The 12,582-nt window shown below is 45.8% G+C and overlaps 1 pseudogene; it reads left to right on the top strand.

Moving 5' to 3' along the window:
- LOC133564833 (pleckstrin homology-like domain family B member 1) overlaps positions 1 to 12,582 on the top strand; it is a 689,899-nt pseudogene that overhangs the window by 6,725 nt on the left and 670,592 nt on the right.

The raw sequence follows: 12,582 nt of genomic DNA on the forward strand, positions 1-12,582 counted from the left end.
AGGTGGACTAAAATAGGGTCTTTGTAGTCAGACTTGCTATAAATCCTGGCTCCTGCTTCCTGGGGTGTTTGCCAGCGGGGGTGGACTTGTGCTCAGAGGGAAGGAATGAGTCAGACCAGGACCAGGACCAGGACCAGGACCAGGCCCTGAAACCTGAGGAATGAATTGTGTGAGGAGTGTGAAGCCAACTCTCAAGAGCAAAGTGCTTTTAGTCTTTCGTACCATAGGGGAGGTGACCATGGACTGTTGTACTTCTACTACTTGTACTTGTACTTCTACTACTTGTACTCCACATTGCTGGAGTCAAGTACTTCTACTACTTGTACTCCACATTGCTGGAGTCAAGTACTTCTACTACTTGTACTCCACATCGCTGGAGTCAAGTACTTCTACTACTTGTACTCCACATTGCTGGAGTCAAGTACTTTTACTACTTGTACTCCACATTGCTGGAGTCAAGTACTTTTACTACTTGTACTCCACATTGCTGGAGTCAAGTACTTTTACTACTTGTACTCCACATCGCTGGAGTCAAGTACTTCTACTACTAGTACTCCACATCGCTGAAGTTAAGTACTTTTACTACTTGTACTCCACTTGTCCACGTCACTAGAGTCAGGTACTGAAAAGTACTAAAAAGTAGTACTTCTGGGCGGAAACCCCAACTTGATCAAACATCCAACGCTAGTCCTCAAATCTAAGGAAGTAAACTACAACACTTGGAAGTGTTTCCAACAGTATTAACACAACAATGCGTTTACATTTTTTTACCAATCACAAGTTATTACCCACACGGTGAAATATTTCCGGCTGTGGAGAAGTTGTTGTTGTACTCTGGTAGCCATGAACAGTAGGACATAAATCATAGTTGTTGTTGTACTCTGGTAGCCATGAACAGTAGGACATAAATCATAGTTGTTGTTGTACTCTGGTAGCCATGAACTGTAGGACATAAATCATAGTTGTTGTTGTACTCTGGTAGCCATGAACAGTAGGACATAAGTCAAAGTTGTTGTTGTACTCTGGTAGCCATGAACAGTAGGACATAAATCATAGTTGTTGTTGTACTCTGGTAGCCATGAACAGTAGGACATAAATCATAGTTGTTGTTGTACTCTGGTAGCGATGAACAATAGGACATAAATCATAGTTGTTGTTGTACTCTGGTAGCCATGAACAATAGGACATAAATCATAGTTGTTGTTGTACTCTGGTAGCCATGAACAGTAGGACATAAATCATAGTTGTTGTTGTACTCTGGTAGCCATGAACAATAGGACATAAATCATAGTTGTTGTTGTACTCTGGTAGCCATGAACAGTAGGACATAAATCATAGTTGTTGTTGTACTCTGGTAGCGATGGAGACATAAACCGCGGTCGTTTATTGGTATTTAGTTTGGAATGCAACAGATGTTGATTTCTAACTACACTTTGATCACAGACCGTTGACTCTGCTCATTTACTGGTAGCGATGTTAGCGCTAGCTAGCTTAAATGCTAAGAAGAATACGGGACATTTTCGCTCATGAAGAAAGGACAAGGACAAGTGGTAGAACAATGGATGGATAGTTGAACTGTGATGCTGAACATTCAAGCTAGCCTAGCATGGCTGCTAGTCTCCTGCTGTCTCTTGCTCCGAGTTCTTGGTCCTGCAGTGATCATGATACTTAGTTTGATTTGGCCCTGGAAAGAAGGTTTAGTAAGTGAGACACAATGCTGCCTGTGACAATGTTGAGGAGGCGGCAGAAGAGCCAACACTTTCACTGAGAAGTTTGTGTGCTGAGCAGCAGGAACGCAAGTCCTCATCCACTGGATGATGTCACTGGACTACAAGCTCAGCTTTTCCATCCCCGACCACCTCTGCAATCTGGAAGAAAATATGCTGAGGCAGCGCACAGATTGTTCCAGTGGTTGGAACAGAAATGTCCTTGTGGAAACTTTCAGCCACGTGGCTCCTCAGGACACCAGGGACTAGGACTGACACGTTGTCATGGAAACAACATGAGATGTGACGAAGACTGACACGTTGTCATGGAAACAACATGAGATGTGACGAGGACTGACACGTTGTCCTGGAAACAACATGAGATGTGACGAGGACTGACACGTTGTCATGGAAACAACATGATATGTGACGAGGACTGACACGTTGTCATGGAAACAACATGAGAAGTGACGAGGACTGACACGTTGTCATGGAAACAGCATGAGAAGTGACGAGGACTGACACGTTGTCATGGAAACAACATGAGATGTGACGAGGACTGACACGTTGTCATGGAAACAACATGAGATGTGACGAGGACTGACACGTTGTCATGGAAACAACATGAGATGTGACGAGGACTGACACGTTGTCATGGAAACAACATGAGATGTGACGAGGACTGACACGTTGTCATGGAAACAACATGAGATGTGACGAGGACTGACACGTTGTCATGGAAACAACATGAGATGTGACGAGGACTGACACGTTGTCATGGAAACAACATGAGATGTGACGAGGACTGACACGTTGTCATGGAAACAACATGAGATGTGACGAGGACTGACACGTCATGGAAACAACATGAGATGTGACGAGGACTGACACGTTGTCATGGAAACAGCATGAGAAGTGACGAGGACTGACAGGTTGTCATGGAAACAACATGAGATGTGACGAGGACTGACACGTTGTCATGGAAACAACATGAGATGTGACGAGGACTGACACGTTGTCATGGAAACAACATGAGAAGTGACGAGGACTGACACGTTGTCATGGAAACAACATGAGATGTGACGAGGACTGACACGTTGTCATGGAAACAGCATGAGAAGTGACGAGGACTGACAGGTTGTCATGGAAACAACATGAGATGTGACGAGGACTGACAGGTTGTTATGGAAACAACATGAGATGTGACGAGGACTGACAGGTTGTCATGGAAACAACATGAGATGTGACGAGGACTGACAGGTTGTCATGGAAACAACATGAGATGTGACGAGGACTGACACGTTGTCCTGGAAACAACATGAGATGTGACGAGGACTGACACGTTGTCATGGAAACAACATGAAATGTGACGAGGACTGACACGTTGTCATGGAAACAACATGAGATGTGACGAGGACTGACACGTTGTCATGGAAACAACATGAGATGTGACGAGGACTGACACGTTGTCCTGGAAACAACATGAGATGTGACGAGGACTGACACGTTGTCCTGGAAACAACATGAGATGTGACGAGGACTGACACGTTGTCATGGAAACAACATGAGATGTGACGAGGACTGACACGTTGTCCTGGAAACAACATGAGATGTGACGAGGACTGACACGTTGTCATGGAAACAACATGAGAAGTGACGAGGACTGACACGTTGTCATGGAAACAACATGAAATGTGACGAGGACTGACACGTTGTCATGGAAACAACATGAGATGTGACGAGGACTGACACGTTGTCATGGAAACAACATGAAATGTGACGAGGACTGACACGTTGTCATGGAAACAACATGAGATGTGACGAGGACTGACACGTTGTCATGGAAACAGCATGAGAAGTGACGAGGACTGACAGGTTGTCATCGAAACAACATGAGAAGTGACGAGGACTGACAGGTTGTCATCGAAACAACATGAGATGTGACGAGGACTGACACGTTGTCATGGAAACAACATGAGATGTGACGAGGACTGACAGGTTGTCATGGAAACAACATGAGATGTGACGAGGACTGACACGTTGTCCTGGAAACAACATGAGATGTGACGAGGACTGACACGTTGTCATGGAAACAACATGAGATGTGACGAGGACTGACACGTTGTCATGGAAACAACATGAGATGTGACGAGGACTGACACGTTGTTATGGAAACAGCATGAGAAGTGACGAGGACTGACAGGTTGTCCTGGAAACAACATGAGATGTGACGAGGACTGACACGTTGTCATGGAAACAGCATGAGAAGTGACGAGGACTGACAGGTTGTCATCGAAACAACATGAGATGTGACGAGGACTGACACGTTGTCCTGGAAACAACATGAGATGTGACGAGGACTGACAGGTTGTCATGGAAACAACATGAGATGTGACGAGGACTGACACGTTGTCCTGGAAACAACATGAGATGTGACGAGGACTGACACGTTGTCATGGAAACAACATGAGATGTGACGAGGACTGACACGTTGTCATGGAAACAACATGAGATGTGACGAGGACTGACACGTTGTTATGGAAACAGCATGAGAAGTGACGAGGACTGACACGTTGTCATGGAAACAACATGAGAAGTGACGAGGACTGACAGGTTATTATGGAAACAACATGATATGTGACAAGGACTGACACGTTGTCATGGAAACAACATGAGAAGTGACGAGGACTGACAGGTTGTTATGGAAACAACATGATATGTGACAAGGACTGACACGTTGTCATGGAAACAACATGAGAAGTGACGAGGACTGACAGGTTGTTATGGAAACAACATGATATGTGACAAGGACTGACACGTTGTCATGGAAACAACATGAGAAGTGACGAGGACTGACAGGTTGTCATGGAAACATGATGTGACAAGGACTGACACGTTGTCATGGAAACAACATGATAAGTAACTGGGACTGACACGTTGTCATGGAAACATGATAAGTAAGTAGGACTGACACGTTGTCATGGAAACAACATGAAACGTGACGAGGACTGACACGTTGTCATGGACACAACATGATAATTAACTAGGACTGACACGTTGTCATGGAAACATGATAAGTAACTAGGACTGACACATTGTCATGGAAACAACATGAGAAGTGACGAGGACTGACACGTTGTCATGGAAACAACATGAGAAGTGACAAGGACTGACAGGTTGTCATGGAAACAACATGATATGTGACAAGGACTGACACGTCATGGAAACAACATGATAAGTAACTGGGACTGACACGTTGTCATGGAAACATGATAAGTAAGTAGGACTGACACGTTGTCATGGAAACATGATAAGTAAGTAGGACTGACACGTTGTCATGGAAACAACATGAAAAGTGACGAGGACTGACACGTTGTCATGGACACAACATGATAAGTAACTAGGACTGACACGTTGTCATGGAAACATGATAAGTAAGTAGGACTGACACATTGTCATGGAAACAACATGAAAAGTGACGAGGACTGACACGTTGTCATGGACACAACATGATAAGTAACTAGGACTGACACGTTGTCATGGAAACAACATGAGAAGTGACGAGGACTGACACGTTGTCATGGAAACATGATAAGAAACTAGGACTGACATGTTGTCATGGAAACATGATAAGTAACTAGGACTGACACGTTGTCATGGAAACATGATAAATAACTAGGACTGACACGTTGTCATGGAAACATGATAAGTAACTAGGACTGACACGTTATCATGGAAACATGATAAGAAACTAGGACTGACACGTTGTCATGGAAACATGATAAGTAACTAGGACTGACACGTTGTCATGGAAACATGATAAGTAACTAGGACTGACACGTTGTTTGAATTCACAGCAGTCAGTGGGTGACAGGTTGTCATGGAAACAAGAGGAGTGCAAAGAGTTGGTGTCATTCCCCCGGATGTGTGCTGTAAATAGTGTTGATGTTTACGTTTGCTCTCCTGTCCGTCTGCAAGATGGCAGTTTGTCAGCTCAGCACTGATGTCACCGTGACGTCATTGTGTGAATGTCAAGGTCATTCAATGTCACCGTGACATCATTGTGTGAATGTCAAGGTCATTCAATGTTATCTGAGCACACTTTATTATGTAAAGTCTAACAATTCCTCATGATGTTGTGCCTTATGTTGCTTTTTGTTAGTGTTTTGTGCTACTTCCTGTCCTGTGCTTTTATTTTGGTGGCTCTTCCGGTTTGGTTGTTTTCTCCTGGCTGCTTCACTTCAGTCCCGGAATAAATTCCCCTCAGCCGCGTTCTGTTTGCAGTCAAGACTGTTTAAGTTCCGACCTTGCTTGTTGGAGCTTTTTGATGCTAAACCTAATACGCACTACTTTGTGGACGCCATCTGCTCAACATTTTTCGTGAGTGCTTTGCTGGGTTTCAGCAGTTTTGTTTTGTTTTATTTTCTTCATGGTCTGTACGAGCAGAGCACTTCTCCTTACTTTGTTCATTTATCAATAAATACTTATTTGTAGGACAGCTCCGGGCTGCCAGCAGGAAGTGACAAATATGCTGAGAAAAGAGAAGAAAAGTTAGGACTGACTTCTAGTTCTGCTCTGACCAGGATGATGAGTACTTCCCAGCCTTGGAGCACATGTGTATCACTGGCAAGTGGACTGGAAAGTCATTTGTGTGGAGAAGATTCAGTTCTTCACCTGCTAGAAAGGTTAGTATTTGGTGAGATTAGAAGTCTGAAGTCAGTTCTTCATGTGATGTCTTCAGCTGCTAGAGAAGAAGAAGAGTGGTGCTGCTGTGACGTCAACTTCTTTAAATACAACAACTTCCATTCTTTGCCTCCTGTCCTCCTTGGGTCCTCACCACGCCCAGACGCTAGAACTAGGGGTGTAAGCCCACACAAAAGTTTGGGTTGGTTACGTACGTCGGTTTAGAAGTCACGGTTCGGTTCATTTTCGGTTCAGTAAGAAAACAACAAAATATTAATGTTTTGGTTATTTATTTACCAAATGTGTAAACAATGGCTTTATCCTTTTAAGGTTGGGAACACTATAATAATTCTGCCCACGTTAATCCACATTAAACTGCCTCAAATTGTTGCTCGGATTATAAAAGTTGACAAAACCTTTCTTCTACGTATAAAAAGTGCAACATTAAACAGTTTCAAGTCAACTCCATCCATCCATCCATTTCCTACCGCTTATTCCCCTTTGGGGTCGCGGGGGGCGCTGGTGCCTATCTCAGCTACAATCGAGCAGAACGCAGGGTACACCCTGGACAAGTGGCCATCTCATCACAAGACCAACACAGACAGACAACATTCACACACTAGGGACCATTTAGTGTTGCCAATCAACCTATCCCCAGGTGCATGTCTTTGGAGGTGGGAGGGGCCTATCCCCAGGTTCATGTCTTTGGAGGTGGGAGGGGCCTATCCCCAGGTGCATGTCTTTGGAGGTGGGAGGGGCCTATCCCCAGGTGCATGTCTTTGGAGGTGGGAGGGGCCTATCCCCAGGTTCATGTCTTTGGAGGTGGGAGGGGCCTATCCCCAGGTGCATGTCTTTGGAGGTGGGAGGGGCCTATCCCCAGGTGCATGTCTTTGGAGGTGGGAGGAAGCCAGAGTACCCGGAGGGAACCCACACATTCACGGGGAGAACATGCAAACTCCACACAGAAAGATCCCGAGCCTGGATTTGAACCCAGGACTGCAGGACCTTCGTATTGTGAGGCAGACGCACTAACCCTTCTGCCACCGTGAAGCCCCTGAAGTCAAATCATCATGCTTCATTTATTACAGCATTTGGGAAGCCTGTAGTTGATTTTTATTATGTAAATGTTATATTTGTGTCAACATGTGATAGCAGGGACCCTGCCATTCAAACTAGGCTGCTACATTACTCATGATTCATGTAACTATTGCTGAAAAATAGCACAGCAGCAATAGGAGAGACTATTCATCCCTGAACACCATGGAGTTCATGTAGGCTTAATGATGCACTTACATTATTATATACAGGACTGTCTCGGAGAATTAGAATATTGTGATAAAGTCCTTTATTTTCTGTAATACAACTAAAACATGAAAATGTCATACATTCTGTATTCATTACACATCAACTGAAATATTGCAAGCCTTTTATTATTTTAATATCACTGATTATGGCATACAGCTTAAGAAAACTCAAAAATCCTATCTCAAAAAATTAGAATATTTCCTCAGACCAAGTAAAAAAAAAAGATTTATAACAGCAAAACAAAATCAAACATTTGAAAATGTCAATTATTGCACTCAGTGCTTGGTTGGGAATCCTTTTGCAGGGATTACTGCATCAATGAGGCGTGGCATGGAGGCAATCAGCCTGTGGCATTGCTGAGGTGTTATGGATGCCCAGGATGCTTCAATAGCGGCCTTTAGCTCATTTGCATTATTGGGCCTGGTGTCTTTCAGCTTCTTCTTCACAATACCCCACACATTCTCTCTGGGGTTTAGGTCAGGGGAGTTGGCAGGCCAATGGAGGACAGTAATGCCATGGTCAGTACACCAGTTACTGCTGCTTTTGGCACTGTGGGCAGGTGCCAGATCATGCTGGAAAATGAAATCATCATCTCCATAGAGCTTTTCAACAGATACAGCTTCAATAGCCGTATTCCCATGGTCAAGCCACTCCTGAACTCTAGACAACACACACACCGCAAAATGAGCTATTGTTACGCTAAGAGCTAATTAGCCTTCACCTCAAGCCAGGACTGCGAGCGAGCTGAGCTGCAGTTTAAGTTTCTAGAACGTCGACGGGCTCATGGTGATGATACTAGTAGTTGACTGGGAGGTGTTTAGATAGATAGTACTTTATTTATTCCTTCAGGAAAGTTACATATTTAGTATCATTACATTAATATATTATGGGAAATTATATTATATTATTATGATTAAAAAGTTTATTATTATTCTGGGAGAGTACGCTGCATTATGCTCACCTGCTAAACACCTATCTGCTCGACTATGAAGCATTTACTACATGCGCTCTGAATACGCACTGCTGATTGGCTGTTACCGCTCTGAATACACACTGCTGATTGGCTGTTACCGCTCTGAATACGCACTGCTGATTGGCTGTTACCGCTATGGTTGTAACCAATCAGATAGTTGTGTGGGTGAGACAATGCTGGGTGCTGTGTAGGAGACAGAAGTAGAAAGCAGAGCAGCTTGTTAAGACTTTAGCTGAGGCGGCTACTACATATATTCATGTGGAAACTCGTTGGGTACACCTCCGCACCGAACGGAAACCCCCGTACCGAAACAGTTCAATACAAATGCACGTACCGACCGTTACACCCCTAGGTAGAACGATTGATACCTGCAGACACTGTTCAGATCCACCTTTGGCTCTCACGATCCAGACTTCCATCCCTCACTTGAACCCTCAACTCAAAGTCTGCAATCCGCCTTTTTCCCCATCCTTCATATGAAGTGCTTCTCATTGAAGTATTGACATTTTAGGAGTACTACGAGTACTGTGGAAGTACCTCAGTCTGTACTATGATCTTCATGATGTTCTCCTGTGCAGGCTGCATGCTGCGTTTTGCTGAGTCAGCCTTCTTCAGCTTCAACCACCCTGAAGAAGTAAAGATGAAGAGCGTGACGCCCCCTGGTGGCCAAGGTGATGCAGGGGACCACAGACCGTGTGCAGGTGTGACAGGTGCACATGTAGAGTGTATGACACCACAGACCGTGTGCAGGTGTGACAGGTGCACATGTAGAGTGTTGGACACCACAGACTGTGTGCAGGTGTGACAGGTGCACATGTAGAGTGTAGGACACCACAGACTGTGTGCAGGTGTGACAGGTGCACATGTAGAGTGTAGGACACCACAGACTGTGTGCAGGTGTGACAGGTGCACATGTAGAGTGTAGAACACCACAGACTGTGTGCAGGTGTGACAGGTGCACATGTAGAGTGTAGGACACCACAGACTGTGTGCAGGTGTGACAGGTGCACATGTAGAGTGTAGGACACCACACACTGTGTGCAGGTGTGACAGGTGCACATGTAGAGTGTAGAACACCACAGACTGTGTGCAGGTGTGACAGGTGCACATGTAGAGTGTAGGACACCACAGACTGTGTGCAGGTGTGACAGGTGCACATGTAGAGTGTAGGACACCACACACCGTGTGCAGGTGTGACAGGTGCACATGTAGAGTGTAGGACACCACACACCGTGTGCAGGTGTGACAGGTGCACATGTAGAGTGTAGGACACCACAGACTGTGTGCAGGTGTGACAGGTGCACATGTAGAGTGTAGGACACCACACACTGTGTGCAGGTGTGACAGGTGCACATGTAGAGTGTATGACACCACAGACTGTGTGCAGGTGTGACAGGTGCACATGTAGAGTGTAGGACACCACAGACTGTGTGCAGGTGTGACAGGTGCACATGTAGAGTGTAGGACACCACACACTGTGTGCAGGTGTGACAGGTGCACATGTAGAGTGTAGGACACCACAGACTGTGTGCAGGTGTGACAGGTGCACATGTTGAGTGTAGGACACCACAGTGTGTGTGCAGGTGTGACAGGTGCACATGTAGAGTGTAGGACACCACAGACTGTGTGCAGGTGTGACAGGTGCACATGTAGAGTGTAGGACACCACAGACTGTGTGCAGGTGTGACAGGTGCACATGTAGAGTGTAGGACACCACATACTGTGTGCAGGTGTGACAGGTGCACATGTAGAGTGTAGGACACCACAGACTGTGTGCAGGTGTGACAGGTGCACATGTAGAGTGTATGACACCACAGACTGTGTGCAGGTGTGACAGGTGCACATGTAGAGTGTAGGACACCACAGACTGTGTGCAGGTGTGACAGGTGCACATGTAGAGTGTAGGACACCACAGACTGTGTGCAGGTGTGACAGGTGCACATGTAGAGTGTAGAACACCACAGACTGTGTGCAGGTGTGACAGGTGCACATGTAGAGTGTAGGACACCACAGACTGTGTGCAGGTGTGACAGGTGCACATGTAGAGTGTAGGACACCACAGACTGTGTGCAGGTGTGACAGGTGCACATGTAGAGTGTAGGACACTCAGCATCAGTTTGACATGAAAACACAGATCAAGCTAACATTCCTCGTGCAAAGAGCGAGAGAAGTAGAAAAGAAATAAGTTGTGAGAACGTGTTGAAGAACATTAGACATGAATTATTGGACATGAAGATTTGAGCATCTTTGCCAGGGTACACATGTCATCACCACACACGTCATGTCATCACCACACACGTCATGTCATCACCACACATGTCATGTCATCACCACACATGTCATGTCATCACCACACACGTCATGTCATCACCACACATGTCATGTCATCACCACACACGTCATGTCATCACCACACATGTCATGTCATCACCACACATGTCATGTCATCACCACACATGTCATGTCATCACCACACACGTCATGTCATCACCACACACGTCATGTCATCACCACACACGTCATGTCATCACCACACATGTCATGTCATCACCACACATGTCATGTCATCACCACACATGTCATGTCATCACCACACATGTCATGTCATCACCACACATGTCATGTCATCACCACACATGAGTGAAAGTATTTCTATTGGGATGTTGTAGGAGTGAAAGTATTTGATGGCAGAGACTGGAGTGGACTTGTGAAATAGTGTCTGCTCAAGTTTGGAGGGCAGCCAAAGACTTTTAATGTGCGTCTCATTCCTCTTCGTCTCCAAGAAGACTGCAAGAAGGTGACTTTTCTCTTAGTGTGTCCTTTGACTAAGTATAGTCTGCTCACTAAACACTTCCTACTCCATAATGACGGCCTTCCGTTGTTTGGAGAGCTGCATAATGACTCCTTAATGATACATTGGGTGGAGCACTCCCACAATATCTGTCATCTGTGTACAAGGACACCTTATCTGCACATAAACACTATTATCACTACTTTATCTCCAGTCAGTCAACGCCATCATCAGGACTTTCATGGGGGCTGCACTTTTCTTGGAAGTGTACCTATCATTCTCAACCCTAATGGAAGACGAGAAGACATGCCGCTTCCTTTTTGTATGCATTCTAAATCCTAAATAAAGGCGAGCAAACGTCAGCTAACAATGGAGGTAATGGGAGTCCCTTTATTCCACCTATAAAGTGCTCTAAAAACATACAAAAACCTCCAAGGTTTTATATACACACTGTAAGTATATATGGAGTATCTATCTCGTAACATTCATAATAACATGTCATATTTACATGAAGTATATACACACTGGGGCTTCACGGTGGCAGAGGGGTTAGTGCGTCTGCCTCACAATACCAAGGTCCTGAGTAGTCCTGGGTTCAATCCCAGGCTCTGGATCTTTCTGTGTGGAGTTTGCATGTTCTCCCCGTGAATGTGTGGGGTCCCTCCGGGTACTCCGGCTTCCTCCCACCTCCAAAGACATGCACCTGGGGATAGGCCCCTCCCACCTCCAAAGACATGCACCTGGGGATAGGCCCCTCCCACCTCCAAAGACATGCACCTGGGGATAGGCCCCTCCCACCTCCAAAGACATGCACCTGGGGATAGGCCCATCCCACCTCCAAAGACATGCAACTGGGGATAGGCCCCTCCCACCCCCAAAGACATGCACCTGGGGATAGGCCCCTCCCACCTCCAAAGACATGCACCTGGGGATAGGCCCCTCCCACCTCCAAAGACATGCACCTGGGGATAGGCCCCTCCCACCTCCAAAGATATGCACCTGGGGATAGGCCCCTCCCACCTCCAAAGACATGCACCTGGGGATAGGCCCCTCCCACCTCCAAAGACATGCACCTGGGGATAGGCCCCTCCCACCCCCAAAGACATGCACCTGGGGATAGGCCC

The sequence above is a fragment of the Nerophis ophidion genome, linkage group LG13 (genome assembly GCF_033978795.1).
Source record: "Nerophis ophidion isolate RoL-2023_Sa linkage group LG13, RoL_Noph_v1.0, whole genome shotgun sequence".
Lineage (NCBI taxonomy): Eukaryota > Metazoa > Chordata > Actinopteri > Syngnathiformes > Syngnathidae > Nerophis > Nerophis ophidion.